Source organism: Camelus ferus, unplaced genomic scaffold (genome assembly GCF_009834535.1).
Source record: "Camelus ferus isolate YT-003-E unplaced genomic scaffold, BCGSAC_Cfer_1.0 contig767, whole genome shotgun sequence".
NCBI classification, from domain to species: domain Eukaryota; kingdom Metazoa; phylum Chordata; class Mammalia; order Artiodactyla; family Camelidae; genus Camelus; species Camelus ferus.
Window position 1 is genome coordinate 45,088 of NW_022589677.1, and position 20,558 is coordinate 65,645.

The 20,558-nt window shown below is 33.3% G+C and overlaps 1 pseudogene; it reads left to right on the forward strand.

Moving 5' to 3' along the window:
- The first annotated feature begins 2,068 nt into the window (after positions 1 to 2,068).
- Positions 2,069 to 3,725, forward strand: LOC116662615 (annotated as a pseudogene).
- Positions 3,726 to 20,558: the final 16,833 nt, after the last annotated feature.

The following is a 20,558-nucleotide window of genomic DNA, read 5'->3' on the forward strand; positions in this document are numbered from 1 at the left end:
ACATTGCATACAATCCAAGAGCACAGAATATCTTTCTATTTATGTTGTTTACTTATATTTCTTGCACCTGTTACTAATAGGTTTATGTTTAGCTCTTTTATTTCACTTATTAAATTTATTCCTATTTTACTCTTTTTCATATAATTGTACACACAAATGTTTTCCTAATTTCTCTTTCTGATAATATGCTGTTAGTACATAAAAGTGCAACTGATTTTTGTATATTGATTTTGTATTCTTCAAGTTTAATACGTTTGTTCATTATTTCTAACAGTCACTTGAGGAGTCTATGGAGTTTTCTATCTATGCGAAATTATGTCATCGGTAAAAGTTTCACTAATTTTTTACAAGTTGAATGCAATTTATGTTATTTTCTTGACTAGTTATTCTGTCTAGGACTTCTAGTAGTGTAATTTGGGACTTGTGAGAATGAGCTACTTTTTCTTATTACTGGTCCAGAGGAAAACTTTCCTGTATGTTAACATTGAGCTTGATGTTAGTTATGGTTATTTTCTTATATAGCTTTAATTATGTTTAGTTACATTCTACCTAGAGCGATTTTGTTAAAAATTATTTCATAAAAAATTAAGTTCTCTTAATAATTTTCCTACAACTATTGAGATTATTATTTTTGTATTCTTTCTTTTTAAGGGAAGGTATCACATTTATTGATTTGCATATGTTACATAATATTTATGAATCAGGACTAAATACCAATTTACTATAGTTTATAATACTTATAATATGCCATGAATTCAGGTTGCTTATATTTATTAAGAAAGGAATATACATATACCGAAGGAAAAATTACATTATAGTATGAGTGTACATTTATTTATTTAAAATTTTTATATCTCCTTTTGAATTTGGCTTATGTTTATTGGAATTTATATCTAAAAAAAGAATATAAATTTTGGTAGATCTGGATTTACTACAGTTTACTGATAGAGAACATAGCTATTATTTAAAATTAGAGCACAAAATACTTGCCTTAAAATGCCGTATTATACTGACAATGCCAACTCTTTCAGGACTGAGAAACAAATTGCTTCCTAAAAAGTATTTAGCTGGTCCTTTCCACAGCAACCCACATATACTGTTATTTATTTGTTTGTTTTATTGTTTGCCCCTTAATGGAGGCACAGGGTATGGAACCCAGGATCTTGTGCATAATGTTATTTATCAACATCATTTTGGAACACGTAACAGGAGCCACATGAGTGTGGACTATAAAGATGACTAGAAAATTTATTCCTTGCAGGGACTGAAAAACCTCTGAGTGAAAGAATGGCAAAAATAAACATTTGTAAGTATACAATAAGATTTTCTCTTTTGTAATTTTAAACTAGAATATTAAATTACATTTCTTTACTTATAATGCTGAATTACAATTTTAAAAAAAATTACCCCTTTGGGATTTCTAAAATTTGATTGATTATTTTAATCTAATTTTATTTCATAAATATTTACCATTTTTTTATACACTTACCAAATAAACTGATATTTATTCTGTTCAAATTTTGTAAATACAGCTACATAATGTAAAGCACACAGATAAATATCTACTTCCATATCCAAATAAATTTGTTTCATTTTATTTATAAATGATAATGAAATAGTTATAACTTTTTTGTACAAGTTTTACACAAATTTCAATTTAAATTCCAAAACTTTAAAATTAGTTTACATATTTAGTGCATTATTTATACTCTGTTCACAAATCAGGTATAAATTTGTGTACAAAAGGAAGGAGATTGATTTTGATTCGTAGACTCCAAATTTAATTTTTTTAAAAAGATTTTGTGGGAATAATATTTGCAGACCACACAGTAAAAATAAACATCCTATGTGTTTCAATTTAACTGAATGAATGAGAAGTAAACACTGGCTGAATGTTACACTTGGGATGCTAGGAGAATAGTCATTTTGTGATGTCACTGCTACTCAGGTTGAGAACCACTGTGATGGCCTAGAAGTTTATGTGTGCAGGCCTGTAAAAGCAGCATTTGAAGCTGCAGTGCTCAAAATCATGCAGATTAGAAAGGAGCTGTAGAAAAAGTTATTACTTATGGCACATGTTTCTTCAGACATTCAAGATGTGTCTCCTAAAGATGGACTTTTCAGGAAAGTCCAGTAGATCCCTATTGTGTGATCAAACATTCTCTGGGGATTTGGACTTGGACTTGAGGTCTATGATTGAAGAAAATGCTTTTCAGACATTGTGTGAAGAATCCTTGATAAAAAGACCATGTTACACACATTGTGTCTCTGAACCAGATGAAGATAAAGATTTTTGTTCTCTGACATTTCCAAGAAAACTCTGGAAAATGGTTGGGAGTGACCAATTTCAATCCATCTGGTGGGATGATAATGGAACTTCCATAGTGAACGATGAAGATGTCTTTAAGAAGGAAGTTTTGGAAAGAAAGGCCCCTTTCAGAATATTTGAAACTGGAAGTATGAAAAGTTTAGTTAGACAGCTTAACCTATATGGGTTTAGTAAAGTGCGGCAGAATTTTCAAAGATCTGCTTCTCTAGCTGACTTTCTGGCAGAAGAAAAAGAAGTCTCTGTTTTAAGAAAGGTATTCAGAAAAGTTAGTCACCGCTTCATAACTTATATACAAAATTTTACTTTGCATATCAAACTTGGTAATATAAATGTAAAGCTCGATTTTGAAAATTGTATAAAACTACTAAGGCTAAAATAATTTATTTTTTCTAAAAAATGAGGACAGTTTTTTAAGTATTCAAGATTATGAGAAACTTTGCTAGCAACTATAAGTATTATCAGAAATCTAAATAAAGGTATTAAAGCTGCTTTTAAAAAGGGGCATTTACCATTACTGCAAACGCTAACGTTTTAAATTTGATGACAATACTATTTAAAAGTGTATTTTCCAAATAAGGAATTTCAAAAAATAATCAGCAGTGTTCATATGTTGATGGTATTATCTTAGAGGTTTTATAGATTAGGCTTACTTTAGTCTTGTATTTTGGTTTAGGGAAATACTAAAATATTTCCCCTTTGTTTGTAGCTGCAGCTCTATCATAATCCAAATTTTAAACGAGGCTTTCCCCAGCTTTTAGTGAGAATAAAAAGAAAATTTGGGATTAAAAATGCTTCTCTGGTATCTTTCATGGCTCACGATTTCCACATGAAGCACTTTAAAGAAGGCGGTAATGTGGATAATCATAATTCTGGTTTTGTGGCTGATGCTAGAGGAGAAAGTGCTTTTTTACCTTCTGAAATTTAAACATGCCTCTAATTGAAAGCCTTTTACTTGCCACATAATTGGTGATAAAAATACCCCGATGTGAGGTGATTTTCCTCCTGCATCATCAATGTCAGTTAGACCACCAGAACCAATTGCAGTGGATCAACGTGCTATTTTAAATCAGTTGACCACTTTCCACGTGCACTCATAAAACAGCTACACTGAAGCAAATGGCCGTGTTGTGAAATTCATTACAACTACAACTCCTACTTCTCAGTACAGCAATTTATCTGACATACAGAGCAATTATCTTGGACTGATGGTGGAGCCTTCTACTTTTCCAAATAAATATCACAACATATCAGCCAATGAAGTTCCCTTTTTTAACTTCAACCAGACAGCAACCCGCTGTTTCCACTTCCACTGATAGCTGATACATCAGCTAATTCCCTTTCATGGCTAACTCATCAGCCAACTGCTGTTTATGAACGTCATCCTAATTACAACTGATCTGCCAGAGGACTCCCAGATTATGCAGGATAACAAAGATTATAAATGATGTTGGCAAGGGTCAACAAATATCTGCAATATATTTATTTGAAAAATAAACATACATGTTTACCTAATATTCGTTATATTGTTTCAAATACACTTAAGAGTAAAATGGGAGACTAACTTACCATTTAAAAAAAGAAATATTTGATTGATATGATCATTTGATGGAACAATATGGGAGTAAATTTGAATAATTTCTTGTAATGTAGGAGAGAAAATGGAAGGATTTGTGAAAACACTAAAACATGTAGAGAGGGAAAAGTACTAATTGGCTTCTGGTTCATCCTGGAAAGTATTAAAAGTGTTGTCAGGATAGGTTGGAACAGGAGATAAATGCAGGAACCGGCCCAGGGATCATGGTCTCTATTATGTCGTGCGTGGAATCATAAAGGTCATATGAGGAAGACTCAGATGACACATTCAGCATGTGATAGAATTTAAAATTAATTTTATCTATGGTCTTCTTTGTGCTGTTCTCAAAGCATTCCAACTGGTGCTTTCATTTCCTCCCCTCAAGAGTCTACACTATATTTTCTGGTGAATATTTTATGTTGCTTTTATGTTGCAGCCAAGGCAAGCTTATGTTTTCAGGATGGCACTTAATGCCTTTCCAACTCTAAGCCTACAAACTCAACATAGTTTAGTCATTTCATTATAGATCTGGCATCTGACTACCTTGGCATATCTTTATGTTTCAGTGTATCTGGAGATATATCCAGGGAAATGCTTGTCAACCATGTTAACTCCAAACTCACATTTTTTGATCCAGCTCATCCTTGGAGTTAGGATGTCCTCCTTTTACCTACTTACAATTTCCCAGTCTCAGCACAGAAGCCACCTCCTCCAGATATTTTCTCTCTATCCCCCTTTACTTGTCTAACTTGGGTACCAGCAGAGTAAGAACAGCACATGCCACAGGATGTATTTTAGTATTTAGTGAGTGAAAAATACATGTTGACTTTAAGCAAAATCTACTTTTTGAAAGAACAAAACTCTCATGGTTTTCAAACTATTTTGTAATGGTCTTTACTGTTCACCACAAACTAGCTCTTTTCATAACCCAAGGACTAGTCACTCAAGACAGTAAATGGAGGTAGGTACAGGAGACAAAGTATTATTTTCTTCTTAATTCATGCCTCCAGAGGCCTAAAGCATTCCATTCTCATTTTCTGGATATTTTCCTGTCTCTTCCTCACCCACCCACCCAAAAATAACTGATTCTCATCCCCATACCAATAACTATATTCTCTTCTAGTTAATTTACTTCTTATAATCAGAGCTTTGTCCTGAAGGGACAGTGTCATTGGAAATATTTAAAGTAGGTTTATACACCCCACATAAATTGTGCCCCTTCTAACTTTCACACAGAATGTATCTAAGAGGTACTAGAACCTTAATTGTGGTGGTCATAATCAGTAACCAAATTGCAATCTAAAATGTGTAGACTAGAAGGAGTTGAGGGTGGTAGAATTAAAAATTTGTCCAAATGCAAGAATAGCAAATTTCTGCAGATATTTGGAAATATAAAATATTCAAGGAAGACTTTGACTTTTTCCCAGGAATTGAAAATAAATATGAAACATTTTCAGAATTTGAAATGCCCTGAACTGCTGCAAAAATTGTAGGCAAGGTTGTGGAGCCTAAGGCTTTTGCTCACAATCATGCAGCCTGTGTCAGCTAATATGTCTGGAATGGCAATAATGAGTCTAAAAATGTGTCACCAGTTGTGAAGAAAGCCTTTGATAATCTGGAGAATGGGCAAATGGACCAAGGTAATCTCTAGCCACATCCCACCAATATGACCTTTACCAAGAGAAGAAAAGAGCCCACTTGCTGCAGGAGAACTGTGTCTGGACAGCAGTGGGTGTTCCTACAACAGATATATGAAGATTTTAAGATTGCCAGCTCAACTCTGATGGTGGCTATGTTGTTGTTTACTTTAGCAGTCTGGGGTTCAGATGGGCTGGTTCAGCAGCTACTTTCCAGCTCTCTTATCAGACACTGTGTCTTACCGTGATCATCTTAACAAGATTGTATACTGATAAGTCAAAATCTACAGTTTACATTCAACATTAGAAATCCTAAATAAGAGGATTGTTTGTCCAACTGTAGTTATCTACCTGGGAATTCTAGACTTTTGGCAAAAGTACAAAAGTTGGCTCATGCTTTGAAAAGTATTCCCTGAGCTGTGCCCACTGAATTCTTCCCACTAAGAACTACAACTCTGTCTACCACTTTGTGTCTGTGTGAAAATGGATTGTTAAGCAGTAACTAAGTTTGTCTTAGTTGAGTCATCAGTGAATTATTCTTCTGCATCTGACAAGATCTCTGTGATTTAAGAGTTTCATTGAGCCAGCAGATTTTCTCAGATCAGGGAGAGGTAGATTATATTTCTCCCAGTATACTAATTGTTACCTGTTCACTGAATCCCAAGTTGATGCTAGGGCCAAGCCAATGAATCCTTGAATTGGAATGATGCATATGCATTCTGCAGTCCCCAAAGCCCAGTAAAGGACTGTGTCTCCTTTTTAACTTAAACTTATGTCTAAGAATTTTTTCTTTTAATTCTCATTGTTGACACAACTTATTTTGGCTTTGAACACCCCTTGACTAATTTATACAGACTGAACCACTGACTTATTCCCGTTCACCTAGAAATTGCAATAACCTTTCTTTCCTTGGACTACCTGGAGTAGAGTGAGCATAGTCATCATTTTGAAAGCAGTCCTCAGTCCTAATAATGCAGAACCTTTACACTTCTTTGCCCAGCACTTGAGCAAGAATGTTTGTTGTGGATCTCAGGGATTACCCTCATATCCCCTAATGCAACCATGAGAAAACTTCACATTGTTATCCAAAATCAATTCTTTGTCAGTATTGAATTCCCATTGCCAAACAGTTAAGAAGTGTTGGTGTTCTGAGATTTTACCATGCTGAGATTTTTCACAACTGAGCACGTTCCTTTCTTGAGATGCTGTCGGGGAGATGAGACCCTCAGTCAGAACAAGTGAACTTTATCACTGAGGGCAAAAACAGCCAGGGTTAACATTTGTATCCATTCCCTAATCTCAGATGAATACACAGAGTGAAATTTTGATGCCTAAAGAAGCAGTGGGCTGTTATCATGAAGAATGTTTAAAGCATGGGAAAACACTAATTTTATTAGTATCTTTATGTATTATTTATTAGAATCACTTCTTTATTAGTATCTTTACATATAATAAATTCTTCATGATTCAAGTTTACTTGCTGCAAAAACAATCATGAGAAATTACATGGAAAAAATGATCATTGCCTTTCCATTATTCCTCCCACTTTTATTAGATATAATTGGCATAAAACATTGTGTAAGATTTGGTGCTGAGGAAAGTGATTTGATTTACATGTATCATGCAATAAATATCATAGCAACATTAGGAAGAATTCATTATCTCATTTAGATAAAGTAATCAAGATATACAATTTGGTTTTTGTTGTGATGAGAAATCTTAGGGTCTATTCCCTTAACAACATTCATATATATCATAAAACAGTACTAATTTTATTTATCATGTTACTATGTAGCCTCCCTAGAACACGTTTATTTTATGGCTGTAGGCTTGTACATTTTGAGTGTATTAATCTAATTCTCCTTTCCTAACACCTACCTCTGTTAAGTACAAATCTGTTTTTTTTCTATAATTATGTTTGGTTGTTTTTGAAGTGTACTTTAATCTATAACACTATGTTAGTTTCTCTTTCACAACATTGTCTTTGCTTTCTTTAATACATTTCAAACTCATCAGCAGAATAAAACTAATTATGATATGTTGCTATTTAAAGATATTTCATACTACTTGACTGTTTCCCATACAGTGCATATCTTTTCCCTGACTCATTTAATTTGCAACTGGAAAATTTTCTCTTTTAGGTTTCCTCAAGTATTTCTTTTTTCTCACCCCATTTCCCTCCTTCTTGTGAATAACCTGTTAATTTCTGTATCTGTAACCCCTTTTCTGTTTTGTTATGTTCATTTGTTTTAAATTCCAAATGTGAGTAAAATCATTAAGTTTTGTCTTTCTCATTTCAGTTAGCATATTACTCTCTTGGTCTACCCATTTGTTGCAAATGACAAGAATTTATTCTTTTTATAGCTGAGTAATAACCCATTGTATTTTTATGTGTGTGTTTGCTTATATCTATCTATCTATCTATCTATCTGTATATATATCTATAAATATAGATAAATCTGTACTTATTAGATGGGTAGATATATATACTTTAATTTCACATCTTCTTTATCCATCATCTACTGCTGAGCAATTAATTTGCTTCTATTTCCTGGCTATTTTAAATAATGCTGCAGTAAATATAGGTTTGAATTTATCTTTTCTGATTAGTGTTTATATCTGTTGGAATAGTATCCAGATATGAAATTGTTGGATCACATTTCATTTTTAATTTTTACATAAAACTCCATAATGTTTTGCACAGTGGCAGTAGAAATTTACATTCACTCCAGCAGTGCATCAGGGTTCTTTTTCTTACATCCTCACCAACACTTATATTTGTTATCTTTTTGATAATATTCATTTTGACAGCACTGACATAAAAATCTCATTGTGTTTTGGACTTGCATTTTTCTGATGGTTAGTGATGTTGCACGTATTCATATGCCTGTTGGTTATCTTTCCCCCACTGTATATTCATTTTTTTTAATGGGCTACATAACCCTATTGTCTGATTTCATTTTTAGGCACTCTGTTGTGTTCCATTATTCTGTTTGTTCTGTGCCAGTACCATGTTGTTTTTATTACTGGTTCACTTTCTATTATAGTTTAAAATCAGGGATTGTCATACATCATCTTTGTTCTTTCTCAAAGTATTTTGTGTTTTTTCTTTTTTTCATTTTTTCTTTTTTCTTTTTTAGTGATTTCAAATCTTTTGTGATTTCATGTAAATTTTAGAATAATTTATTGTAAGTTTCTGAAAATGCCCTTTGTATTTTGATAGGCCCTAATTTAATTTGTGTATTTTCTTGGATTAGTACTGTCATTTAAACAATAATTTTTTCTTAATCTATGAACACAGTATATCCTTTCATCTATTTGCATCATCTTCAATTTCTTTTATAAATATTTTATAGTTTTCTGAGTACATGTCTTTTACCTCCTTGGTTGGATACATTTCTAGATATTTTATTTTTTGTAATGCAACTGTAAATGAACCAGTCCCTCACTTACTCTATCTGTTAGCTTGTTAGTGTGTAGAAATGCTAGATTTCTGTATATTAATTTTCCATTCTGAAATTTTAACAAATGCATTGATAAGCACTAGTAGTTTTGTCGTGAAAACTTTAGGATTTCTGTTTAAAGTATGTCCTCTGCCAAACAGATACTTTACTCGTTTTCTTAATTAGCTATACTTTATTTACTTTTATTTTGGATAGGTATGGCTGGAATTTCCAATACTATATTGAATAAAAGTTGTAAGAGAGAGCATTCTTGTGTTCTTGCTGCTCTTACAGGAGATGCTTTCAGCTTTTAATCAGTGAGTGTCATGTTAGCTGAGTTCTTGTCACATGTGACCTTAACTGTGTTGAGGTATGTTTCCTCATGCCCAATTTGAGGGGGAAAATAATCATAAATAGATACTGATATTTTCGGAATATTTTATGACTTTTTTGAGGCTGGTCATATAATTTTTATTCTTCAGTTCATTAGTGTGGTTTATCATATTGATTAATTTGTAGGTATTGAATCAGTATGTCATCTCTGGAATAAAATGGACTTAATCATTTTGTATAATCCTTTTAATGCATTGTTTGGCTTGCTAACATTTAAGTGATAATTTTTGCATTTATGCTTATCAGTAATTTTTAACCTGTAATTTTTTGAGGTATTTGTTCCTGTTTTAGTTGCAGTGTGATATGGAAATATGGGGTACGAAGTCTTCCTTCGCCTGCAAAATTTTGGAATACTCTGAAAAGTATAGGTGATAGCTCTTCTTAAATGTTTGGCAGAAGTCCCCTGTGATGCTGTCTAGGATTGGAATTCTGTTTCTTTGGAGATTTTGTTTAATTACTTATTCAATTTCATTAATGAATATCCGTTCATATTTTCTACTTCTCATTCCATACTGGAGATTATGTCTTTCTAATAATTTATCCATTTCTTCTAGGGTTTCCATTTTATTGGAATATAACTTGTTGTATCTTCTTATGATGCTTTGTATTTCTGGGATATAAGTTGTAACTTCTGATTTATTTCTGAGCTTATTAATCTGTATTCTCTTTTTTGCTCATGAGTCTGTTTACAGTTTATGAATTTTATTTGTCTTTAAAAAACATTATTTATATTGATTAAATGTTTATATTTTTAATACTTATTTATTTATGTTCTGAACTTTCAGGTGTCTTTTCTTCTACTAACAAGTTTTTTATTATTTTCTTAAATATTTTTGTTGTAAGATTATGTTATTATAGAGAGATGTTTTTATTTTGTATAAGTGGGATTATTTTGCTATAAACATCCCTATTAATACTGCTTTTGCTATAACCCATGAACTTTGTTTTTGTTGTCATATTTTTATATAATTTTTCTTTGATTTTTACAGCAATCCATTGGTTATTTATATTGTATGATTTATCCTCCATATATTAATATTTTTCTCAGTTTTTTTCTTTTAGTAAATTTGTAGTCTCACAGAATCCATATGTTTCTTCACAAAGCAAGGAGACAAATAATAAAATTTATAGAAAAATATGTAAGATCTAAATTTTCTGAAATAATTTTTGAAAAATGAACAAAGCCCTGGGCATTATCTTACCTTACTTTAGAAAATACTACAAAGCTACAGTAATCAAAACATTAAAATATGGCCGTAAAAGACATACATAGATCAATGGAACAAATTAGAGAGTCCTAAAATAAACCCACACACATATGGTCAATTAGTCTACAATGAAGTAGGCAAGAATATACAATGTTAAAAGGCATTCTCTTCAACAAGTAGTTCTGAGAATACAGGACAGTATATGTAAAAGGAAGATGTAAGAGCACTTCCTTCCATAGTATACAAACTAAGATACAAATGGATTAATTTCTTAAATGTAAAACCTGAAACTACAAAATTTCTGACAAAGGACATGAGCAGAACTGACTTTGAGGTAAATCATAGCAATATTTATTTTTGATGCGTCTCCTAATTAAGAAAAATTAATAATAAACTAAGAGTAAGTGTTTATAGTTTAGTGAGGAAAAATAGATGTATTATGTGATACAGGGATTCTACTTTATGTTTAAATGTGAAATGCAAAACCTTTTGCAGAGGAAAGGAAACCTTCAACAAGATATAGAATACACAAAATGGAAAAATTTCTAACAATAAGACCAACAAGGTGTTAATATCCATAATATATATATATAGCATATTAGACTCAATATTACAAATCAAAGACCCCAACTTAAAAATAGTTGAAAGATCTTCATGGAAAATTTTCAAAATCAGACATAAGGATGATTTTCATGCACATAAAAACATACATAAATTTGCTATTTATTAGGAAAACATAAATCAAAACCAGAAAGAAATATAATCTCACAGCAACCAAAATGTCTATTAACATAAACTCTACAAATGACAAACATTAATAAGAATGTCGAGAAAAAAGAACCCAGGGACACTGTTGGTGGAAATATAAATTGATGCATTCACTATTATAAAAGTGTTGACAGTGCCTATAAATAAAGGAATAGAAGCATTATATATTGCAGCAATTCCAGTTTTTGTTATAAATCTGAAAAAAGAAAACAATAACTTTAAAGGATATATTACCCCCAAAGTTCTTAACATCATCATTTATAATAGCCAAGTTTAGAAGTGCAACTCAACTGCCCATCAACAGATGATTGGCTGAAGTTGATATGATATATATATAAAATAATAAATAGTTATAACAAAAATAAAATTCTGCCATTAGGAACAATGTGATTGGACCCAGAGGATGTTGCACATAGGAAAATAATACAGAGAAAAACACTCTACATTATAAATTACATGAGGAAACAAAATATTAGAGAAATACTCATAAAAAAAGAAAAACAGAAAAAGACTCATGTATATATGTGTAGTTTGCCAATTAGTGGTTTCCTCTGGGGACAGGGAAGAAGGATGGAGAAGACAGAAATATGCAAGCTACTAGTTATAAATTAGAGAAGCAACAGGGCTATATTTACAGCACAGAGAAATATTTTAATAATTTAAATGATTTTAAAGGTATTATAGGCATATATTATAGGAAAATGTGCATGTATCTTGGAAAAACTTTGAAGAAAAGAACACAGGAAAAACTGAAAATATTTTGTAGTACTATTATAGTAAGGGAGGTGATTTGTTCACTTTCATTACCTTTCTTATAATGTCCTTACTAGAATGTAAGCTTTTAAGTGAAAAAGTAAATACTTTTATAAAAGTGACATAAGTTTAAACTATTTTTGTCTATCCCCTTGAATCTACAGTCAGTAAAACTTTCACATACTCAACAAAAATAACTACAACACAAAACAGTACTCCAGAACGCATGTGTACAGATGAAGTGTGGTGGACTAAAACACATAAAGAGGCTGAATTTAGGGAAGAGCAGAGTTGGTGACTGCAACCAAGGCCCACTGACTAGGATATGTGAGCCCACAGGTTCAGAGAATCCAGTAGAAAAAGTGCCTAAGTGGTTCACACAGCTTCGGCATGCAACTGCACAAGTACTCATGTTCACAGGTAACTAGGAGGGAGCCACAATGGAGACAGAAATTCCATCCTTTAGACACTCAGACATTCAAGACACTGTCCCTACTCCCCATTCACAGTGGTGGAGACAAGGTACCTTGCAACACTGGATATGGCAAAGGCACTTGCCTGATTCCAACTACCCACCTGCCTTTACACCTTTCCTCAATGTGTACACTGAGTCTCAAGGGATATCAGATAAAAGGAAGGGTTCCCCATCCCAGTGACAACAGTGGCATTAACTACCAGAGAAGTCTAAGAAGTGACAATGAAAACACATATTTTATCCAGACAGAAGTCAATGGGAAGTGCCATTTTGGAATATTATCAAAGGTAGCTCAGGTAAGTAAAACCAAATATTGTGCAATATTGCAAACTACCAGAAAACAAAAGCAAGGACTTGAACACCCAATCTGTTATTTAGTGTCATCAGAGCAATAATTTAAAAGATCATGTCCAATCATAGTAATATTATACAGCATGCACACACACAGATACACAGACACACACACACAGAGATACACACACACATACACACAGACACACAAAATGTCAACCCTGAAGCAAACAACCTTAAAGTCATGGAATATTGCCATATGACTAATAGAGAATTCAAAATAGGTGTTATACAGAAACTGAATACATAAAACAAAACTCAGAAAGCAGTTTAGTGAACTCAGGAATAAATTAAATGATGATAAGAAATACGTTACCAAAGAGACTGAAACTATAAAATAACCAAACATTACTGGAGGACCAGAAGAACTTAATAAATGAGATGACGAATGCAATAGAAAGCATTATAAGTAGACTGTCTTGTGGAAGAGAGATTAGCAAACTCACCAATAGAAAACTAGAAATGAAGTGAAAGGGCAGAGATACAAGATATAAAAAAGTGAGGATATTCTACAATAGCCATCAGACTTCTTCAGGAAGTGCACATTAGAGTGAAATCCTGGAGGGAGAAGTAATGTAGAAGGTAGCTGATTGTTCATTTAACGAATTAATAGTCCATAACTTCCCTAACCTCAGGTAAGGAACTGATACACAAGTCCATGAGCCAACAAAACACCAATAACTTTAAGGCCAAGAGACCTCCTTCAAGATACATCATATGCAAATGACAGAGTAAAATTTTAAAGGCAGCCAAAAAAAATATGATAATCTACAAAGGAACCCCCATTAGGCTATCTGCAGATTTCTCAGCAGTAAACATAGGCCAAGGGTAAATAAAATGAAATTTTCAAACTACTGACATATGAAACCTTTCAGCCAAGTATACTCTACCTTGCACAGTTATCACTTACATACAAAGTGAAAATAAAGAATTTACCAGACAAACAAATCATGAGTGAGATGAAAAACAAAACCAAGACCTCTTACAAGAGATGTAGAGAAGAGCTCTTCTAAGAAAAATAAAATGGCAAAAATATTCAAAACATTGAGCAAAATGCAAATTACAGACCACGAGAAAGCTGCAAAAGTTTAGTTGGGTATATTTTAAAATGCTACTATACTATATGGATTAAAGAGAGAAAAATAGAAAATCAGGGGCAATAAATATAGATATATCAATATGGTAACATCCTCACAACAGTAAAACAAATAATTTGAGACAGTAATCAGAAAAGGTAATGTGTAAAAATAAAACAATATTAAAGTAAGATGCTATCAGTGGAAAAAGCCTGAATTATTCATGGGATATTTTATTTTAAATGAAGTAAAGTAGATGTACGATATTGTGTTATTTCAGATTTACAGCATGGAGAATCCAACCACTTTTTAGATTATATTGCATTATAAATTATTACAAGTTATTACAAATAATTGTAACATACAATTATTAAATGTTATTGTGTATAATTCCCTGATCTCTACAAATTATCCTTGTTGCTTATCTCATTTATGTGTATTACTTTCTATCTGTCAATGTCCTACCATTAAAATGACTTTCCCTTCCCCTATGGTAAACATAAATATTTTCCCATATCTTTGAGTCTGCTTCAGTATTTTCAATCTAGTCTCTCAATCGGTCAATCTCTCTATATTTCTGAGTCTCTATTTCTCCTTCTATTTCTCTATTTATCTATCTTTCTATGTATATATCTATCTTTCTATCTATTTTTCTGTCATCTATCAATTGATAGCTATTGATAGTTGTACCCAAATATATGTTATTCTTTAGATTCCACTTATAAATTAAACTATAACATTTTGTCTTTGTCTAAGTTACTTCACTAAGCATAATATTTACTAGGCCCATTCATGATTTTGAAATAGCAATGTTTTATACTTTTTCATGGCTGAGTAATATTCCATTCCATATTTATAGAAACATTATATCTTATTAAGACCATAGTCTATTGTGGAACTTTGTATTGCTTCCCTCTCTTGCATATTATAAACAGTGCTGTTGTGAATATTGGTTCTTCTCAATTTAGGGATATTCCCCAGATTTTTCTTAGGAGAGGTATTACTGGGTCATATGGTAATTCCCTTTTAAGTTTTTAAAGTAATCTGAATACTGTTTTCTTTAGAAGTTGTACCAATTTACATTCCTACCAGGAGTATACAAGAGCTTTGTTTCCTCCACACCTTCTCCCACACTTAGTATTTGTAGACCATTTGATAATCACCATTTGACCACTGTGAAGTGATACCTCATTGTGGTTTTGATTTGCAATTAACTAATAATTAGTAATGTTGAGCATTTTTATCAATTGCATGTTACTCATCTGAATGTTTTCTTTGGAAAAATATTTATCCAGGTACTCTGCTCTTTTTTTGACTGGGTTTTTGTTTTTCACATTGAGTTGTGTAATTTAAATCCATGTTGTGTCTATTAACCTAAATCTATTAACCCCTGGCCACTTGCATTGTTTGCAAATATGTTCTCCAGGTTTCACAGGCAAGATTTTCATTTCATTGATAGTGTCCATAGCTGTGGAGAAGGTTTGAAGTTTGTTTATTTCCCACTTGCTTATTTTGCTTTTATTTCTTTTGCCTTAGGAGACTGATATAAGAAAATATTCCTATGATATGTAACCAATAAGTTATCACCTATATTCCCTTCTAGCAGTTTTATAGGATCAGGTCTTCCATTTATATCCTTAATACAGTTGGAGTCTATTTCTGTATATGATGTCATGGAACGTTCTAATTTCACTGTTTTACATGTAGATGTCCAGCTTTCCCAACACCATCCATTGAAGAGACTGTCTTTTCTCCACTGTGTACTTTTGCTTTTTATCATAGATTCATTGATCATAGGCTTGTGGAATTGTTCCTAGGCTCTCTGTTTGTATTGATTATACCTGTGTGCCAAGCCATGCTGTTTTTATTACTGTAGGTTTCTATTATAGTAAGGTATCTGGGATGGTTATACCTCCAGATTTTTTGTTTTATCTCAAGATAAATTTGGCAATTATTAATGGTTTCATGTAAAACTTAGAATTATATTTTTCTAGTTGTGTGGAAAATACTACAGCATTGTAACAGGAATTACACTAAATCTGTAGTTTTCTTTGTGTACTACAGCCATGTTAACAATATTAACTCTTTCAATCAAGAACACAAGGCATCTTCACATTTCAGTGAATAATTTTTAAATTCTTTATCGATGTTTTATAATTTTTAGTTTGTAGACCTTTCACAAATGTGGTTAAATTTATTCCAAGATATTTGGAGGTATGGGATTTTAAATGGTATTGCTTTCAAGATCCATTTTATAGTATCTCATTATTAATGTGTAGAAATGCAAGAGACTTCTTTACATTTATCTTGAACCCTGCTCCCTTGCTGAAATTATTGTTCATAATTGTCTGTGTGGAGCTTTTAGGACTCTCTATGTAGATTGTTATGTCATCAGTACTGGTGATGATTTTGCCTATTTCTTTCCATTTTGCCTTTCTTTTACTTCTTTTTTTTCCTTTCTTCTATTACTATTAAAGAAAATTGGTGAGAGTAGGAATCCTTGTCATGTTCTTGAATTTACCCAGAAGGCTTTCAGCTTTTCCCACTGAGTATTATAATTTGTTATAAATGGCCTTTGGTATGCTGAGAGATGTTCCCATTGTACTCATTTTCATGAGATATCTGATCATGAATGGATGTTGAATTTTGTCAAATGCTTTTTATGTGTGTATTGACATTGTCCTGTGAAATTTGTCCTTCTTTTATTAGATATGTATCATGCTGATTGATTTGTGTATGTTGAACCATCCTTGTGACTTTGGTAGGTATCCAAATTATCATCGTGTATAATCCCTTCTATGTATTACTGGATTAATTTGTTGATGTTTTATTCAGGAGTTTTGAATGTATACTTATCAAGAATATTTGCTTTTCATTTACTGTTTTTTTTTAGTGTCTTTGGCTGGATTTGTTATCAGGGTAATGGTGGTCTCATAGAATTTCTTTGGGAATTTTCCTTCCTCCATTTTTTGAAATAGTTGGGGGGTAAGAGGTTTTAATGAAGGCATCAAGACATTTTGTTCAAGGGGTCTTTTTAAAATTATAGATTTTGTTTAACTTATACTGATTGCTGTTTTCAAGTTTTCAGTTTTCTCTTTATTCAGTGTTGGCAGGCTATATGTTTATAGAAACTTGTCAATTTCTTTTGGGTCATCCAGTTGGTTTTCATGTAACTGCTCATATGGCTTTCATAACTTTTTTTGTATTTCTGTAATGTCAGATGTTATTTCTACACTTTTTTGATTCTTATTTTGTTTGGGTCCACTCTCTGTATATATTGATAAGCCTGGCTATATACTTATCAATTTTTTAATATTTTTAAGAAAAAAAATGCTCTTGACTTTATGTTTTTTATTTATTTTTTAATTTTTATTTTATTTATTTTCAACCTAATCATTAAAGATTTCTCTTTCTCCTCCTTTTGGTTTTGTTTGTTATTATTACTAGTTATTATAGGTGGTAAGCTTGGTCCTTTGTGTGAGTTTTTTCTTATTTCTTATAGAAGGACTGATTTGTTTGAAACTTCCCTCATATAATTGTCTTTGCTACATCCTGTACATTTTTGATGCTGTGTTTTCATTGTTGTTTGTCCCCAGGTATGATTTTATTACCTCTTTGATTTCATCATTGACCGTTTGCTATTTTTTTAAAAGATGTGGTTTAATCTCATGTTTGTGCTTTTCCTGTTCTTCTTTCTAGAGTTGATGCATAGTTTCATACTTTTGTGTATGGAATAATGTTTGCTGTCATCAATATATGCTTAACGTTTCTGAGGGCTCTTTTGATGACCTAATATGTGGTTAATTCCTTAGATAACATCCTGTGCACACTTGAAAGTTTATGTGTTCTGCTTTTCTGATTCAGTGTCCAATAGCTCAGTTAGGTTGAAATGATCTAATATGCCATTAAGACCTCTGTTTCCTTACAGATATTCTTTCTGGATGATCTGTCCATAACAATAGTGAGGTGTTAAACTCATCTACTATTATTGTTTTATAATGAATTAATTCCCTAATATCTACTAATATTTCTTTTATATTTAGAATCTATGGTGCTGGGTCCATATATAAGTTAATGAGTGTAATATCCTATTTTTATATTGATCTCTTTTTATTTATATAATCTCATATTAAACTTTTATTGTTGCCCTTGTTTTAAAACATATTTTGTATGATTTGAGCATTGCAATCTGCACTTTCTTCTCACTTCCTTGAAATATCTTCTCCATCTATTCCCAGGCTGTGTATATCTTCCTCCATAAAGTGAGTCTTTTTATGGGGGCAGCCAAGATGTTATAGAGAAGGATGCTTGTAGCTCACCCTTTCCCACAAATGCACCAATACTCCCATCCACAAACTCACTCAGCCTACCAGAGAACCTGCAGAACTCTGAAAGTTGATTGTCCTCTTCAAAAGTTAATGATACCAAAAATCTGGTAGGAGAAAAGTATAAAGAGGGAAGAAAAGACAAAACACAGTGGGACAGGTCCCATTGGGAGGGAACAACTAAGAAGGACAGACACTCATTCACTGAGTCTCCCCTCTCCAACTGAGAGGCCTGTAGGATGGAGGGGGAGACTCCAAGGCTTGGATGCATACAGAGTATATGTGGACTGACAGAACAACGTTAACCAGTCACAGAGTGTCCCTGTAACACCCAGCTGAAGATGCAGCACAACAGCTGGGGGTAGGGCCATGCTGCCTGGCTGGGTTGAAGTTGTGGATGGCTGCACTGAGGCAGCCCAGGGGAAATGCAGGGGGCTCTGTGACATGGCTGTGCTTTCATGGGGCAGAACAAAATGGGCCCTCCATAAAACAACAGGGCAGATGTGCCCTGGGTGGAAGGGTGCATAACACCATCTCTGAAAATACACAACATTTTTTAGGTGAAGAGAGGTGGGGTTCATGCACAGCCACCGTACCCTCTGGCACTTTGTACCCCGGTGGCAGCGGGGGCAAAAGCTGCATCCACTCCTAGGGACTATGCAGTCTCAAGGGCCAGACTGAGACTTGTCTACAGCCTGAGGCAGATAGGATAATTCTGTCCTGGTTCCTCAGAGAATTTTCTCCACCAAGACAAACAAGGATGTGTGTTTTGTCTGAGGCCAGTGACCGGTCGGTTCCACAGATCTTCTCTGAGCCCACCTCCAGGGTGTAAACCCAAGGAGGAGCACACAGTGGCACAGAGCATTGTAGTGACTGGCACTCTGAGGGGTAGGGTTACCCCCAAACTTTTGGGCAGGAATGCAGCCCCTGATCCATGTTGCTGGGAGAGGGCGTGATGCACACCCATGCCTGGTCATTCTGCAACATCTGACTGCATTAACGGGCAGGGCAGTCACAAGCCAGCCCACAGTAAATGAGAGCTGCACTTGACCCAGTGTTGGGAGTATGTGCGATCTGCTTGCCGACAGTCACTGGGAGCAGCACAGAGGATGGACTCCAATGGAGGGCCTCAGGAAACAGCAAGCTGAATTTGCTAAACAGGATGAAGGCAGAAAGAATTCACATTAAAAGCACACAGTCTCAAGGAGGACACCAAACGCCCCCCTTTTTTAATCTGTTTTTACCTCTTCCAATTTCTATTACCCTGTTAATTTTTACACATTAGACAATTATATATACCCCCATATTCATCCCTGTGAAATTTTATAAAAATATATTTATTATTATACTTATTTTTCCAAATTCTGCTTCAAATTGCTTTTCTATTATACATTGTACAATGTTTTCAAACACTTATTTCTCCCTTTTTTAAAATTCTTTTTTTCTCGGTCTCTTTTTTCTTTCCTAAGTTGTATTGCTACATAGGCATTAGATAGATAAACTCTTTTAGGACCACAGTAGATAACTGATGCTGCATAAAACACAGTGCCAGAGAGGTAGGAGAAATATGAAGAAGCAGAGAAACAATTCCCAATTAAAAGAACAAGAGAAATCCCTGAAATAATAATCAGTGAAATAGACATCGATAGCCTACTAGATCAAGATTTCAAAAAAGGACTGATCAAAGTACAGAAGGAAATGAAAGAGATAGTGTTTAGAGATATAAAATATGTAATAAATGATATGGCAGATTATAACAAAGAGCAGTAGAATACGTAAACACATTGACTTAGATCAGGAATGATCTAAAGGCAGTGCAAATCTGACTAGATAATTCAGAGTAACGAATTAGTGACTTAGGAGGCAGGACAATAGAAAGCACCCAATCAGAAGAGGTACAAAAGAAACAACCAGAAACAAATGAAAAAAGCATAAGGGACTTATGGAATAATATAAAGCATGCCAATCTTAGCATGATAGAATTCCGAGAAGGGGAAGAATGATCAAAGGGGATTGCAAAGGTTTTTGAAGAAATCATGACTGAGAACTTCCCAAACTTAAAGGAGGAATGAGATATCCAAGTACAGGAGGCTCAGATGGTCCCAAACATGAAGACCACAAATACACCCACACCAAGGAATATAATTAAGATGGCCAGAGTCAAGGATAAAGAAGTGATCCTAAAGGAAGCAAAAGCAAAGAGTGAGTTACAAGGGAACCCCCATAA